Source organism: Nylanderia fulva, unplaced genomic scaffold (genome assembly GCF_048542155.1).
Source record: "Nylanderia fulva isolate GAGA-0341 unplaced genomic scaffold, ASM4854215v1 Scaffold819, whole genome shotgun sequence".
Lineage (NCBI taxonomy): Eukaryota > Metazoa > Arthropoda > Insecta > Hymenoptera > Formicidae > Nylanderia > Nylanderia fulva.
This window is the reverse complement of record NW_028190938.1, coordinates 1-2500: the sequence shown is the minus strand read 5'-3', so window position 1 is coordinate 2500 and position 2500 is coordinate 1. Positions and strand designations below refer to the sequence as shown.

At 58.2% G+C, this 2500-nt stretch overlaps 1 non-coding gene and 1 pseudogene across 1 annotated transcript in view; both read left to right on the top strand.

The window, feature by feature from the left end:
• Nucleotides 1-134, top strand: part of LOC146719920 (5.8S ribosomal RNA) — a 155-nt gene extending 21 nt beyond the window's left edge. The window contains exon 1 of the ribosomal RNA XR_014926312.1: nucleotides 1-134. This exon is cut by the window's left edge and continues 21 nt beyond it. This is a non-coding gene — a ribosomal RNA (5.8S ribosomal RNA).
• Nucleotides 135-1171: 1037 nt separating this feature from the next.
• LOC146719919 (large subunit ribosomal RNA) lies at nucleotides 1172-2500 on the top strand (annotated as a pseudogene; the record flags this gene model as incomplete).

Below are 2500 nucleotides of genomic sequence, written 5' to 3'. Positions count from 1 at the left end.
TGGCTCGTGGGTCGATGAAGAACGCAGCTAATTGCGCGTCAACTTGTGAACTGCAGGACACATGAACATCGACATTTCGAACGCACATTGCGGTCCACGGATACAATTCCCGGACCACGCCTGGCTGAGGGTCGTTTTAGTACCCCTAAACTGCTTGCGCCCGAAAAGCGCGCACGGCCACGACGCGGGCGACCAGAGAATGGCGCGCGCGTCGCCTGTGCCCTGTGCAACGCTTACAATGGGCGTACGAGCGATCGTTGGACGTTCGCCCGAGGGTGTCTGTGCCGCGCCGACCGGCCGCGGTGCAAATCCTGGCGTCGTCTGAAATGACACACCGAAATAATAATAATAATGAGGAGGAGAAGCGCACAAGCGTGTAAAACGTTGGCGAACGCGCGCCCAGAGAATGCTGCGCGAATTAAGAGGGGGAGCGTGTTTGTGTATCCAAGTCGTGTGTGTACGCGAGAGCCGAGGAGAAATGGGATGAGAGTAAGAGCGCGCGCGAAGGGAGCAACAAACGGCCAAAAAAAGGGTCAGGACGGTGAATGGCACCGCTTTCCCTAGAGCGGCGCGTGCGTCGTTGTCTCCCGAAAGTAGGTAGCGCTTGTCTCACCGTCCTCTCCTCTCCGTACATCACACAGACTGACCGGACTGCTCTCGCACTCTGTGCCGCGTCTCTCGGTGCGATAGCGCTCGCGCGTCTTATGCCGAGGCGCCCTTGCCCGCACACATAACGGTATTACGGAGAAATATACGGCGCGTCGTCGTCCGGCGGAGAGAGCATTCGTAATCCTTTACCTCTTTACGGAGAAGGGTTTTGAATCGCGAGCCGACCGCGTGTCCGAGTCCACGAAATTTTCGTAAAGCGAAAAAAGGGGACCGGCGCGCCGCGTCGTGTACTCGTCGAATCGATTCCGCCCGAATTTCGTATATAAAAGAGAAGGGAGAGCCGAGAATCTCGAACCCCGCGATATATCGTCTCCATTACCACCAACGAGTGTGTGTGCGGTTAGCGCCCCGGCGATTTGCCTTCTCGCGTATTTCGTGTGCTGCCGCTGCTGCTCTCTCGTTCGACGCTCTCTCTCTCTCCCTCTTATAATATATATTATAGAGGAGAGACGACGATGAGCGACGCGGAGGAGGCAAACGGCTACGAAAACTCACTATGCGACGACCTCAGAGCAGGCGAGATTACCCGCTGAATTTAAGCATATTATTAAGCGGAGGAAAAGAAACTAACCAGGATTTCCTTAGTAGCGGCGAGCGAACAGGAAAGAGCCCAGCACCGAATCCCGCGGTTCCGCCGCAGGGAAATGTGGTGTTTGGGAGGATCCGCTTATCCGAGGTGCCGCGTCGCGTCCAAGTCCATCTTGAATGGGGCCACTTACCCGTAGAGGGTGCCAGGCCCGTAGCGACCGGTGCGCGCCTCGGGAGGATCTCTCCTTAGAGTCGGGTTGCTTGAGAGTGCAGCTCTAAGTGGGTGGTAAACTCCATCTAAGGCTAAATACGACCACGAGAACCGATAGCGAACAAGTACCGTGAGGGAAAGTTGAAAGAACTTTGAAGAGAGAGTTCAAGAGTACGTGAAACCGTTCAGGGGGTAAAACCTAAGAAAGCCCAAAAGACTAAACGGGGAGATTCATCGTCAGCGGCGCTGGCTTCGCGTCGGTCGGCGATGTCCCGCGGAGTCCTTGCGGCTCGCGCGCGGGCACGCTACCGTGCGCCGATGGGTCCCGGCGCTCGTCGGTCGTGCACTTCTCCCCAAGTAGAAACGTCGCGACCCGCTGGGTGTCGGTCTACCGGCCCGGGTGCGGTGTCTGTCGCGTCGCCGGTAAAACGGCACGCGACAAACTCTCGGTCGCCCGGCCGGCTGCTCGGCGGTACGCGCAAGGTATCAGGCCGCACTATTCACGGTGCGTCGAGACCGTCGCAAGCGCGCGCCACGGTACTCGGAGGTTACGGACTTCGCGCCGTCCCCGGTCCTGGCCCGCTGTTTGGTTACAGTACGGTACACCTTCGACAGGCCTGCGAACGTCTCCCGCGGTCTCGCGGGAGACCGATACCGGTCGGCGACGCTACTCTGCTTTGGGTACTCTTAGGACCCGTCTTGAAACACGGACCAAGGAGTCTAACATGTACGCGAGTCATTGGGACTTGTCGCGAGACCTAAAGGCGTAATGAAAGTGAAGGTCGGCCCTGGCCGTCGACCTAGGGAGGATGGGCCGCGTCGCGATGCGGCCTCGCACTCCCGGGGCGTCTCGTTCTCATCGCGAGAAGAGGCGCACCCAGAGCGTACACGTTGGGACCCGAAAGATGGTGAACTATGCCTGGTCAGGACGAAAGTCAGGGGAAACCCTGATGGAGGTCCGTAGCGATTCTGACGTGCAAATCGATCGTCGGAACTGGGTATAGGGGCGAAAGACTAATCGAACCATCTAGTAGCTGGTTCCCTCCGAAGTTTCCCTCAGGATAGCTGGCACTCGGCCGTTCCGCACGGAAA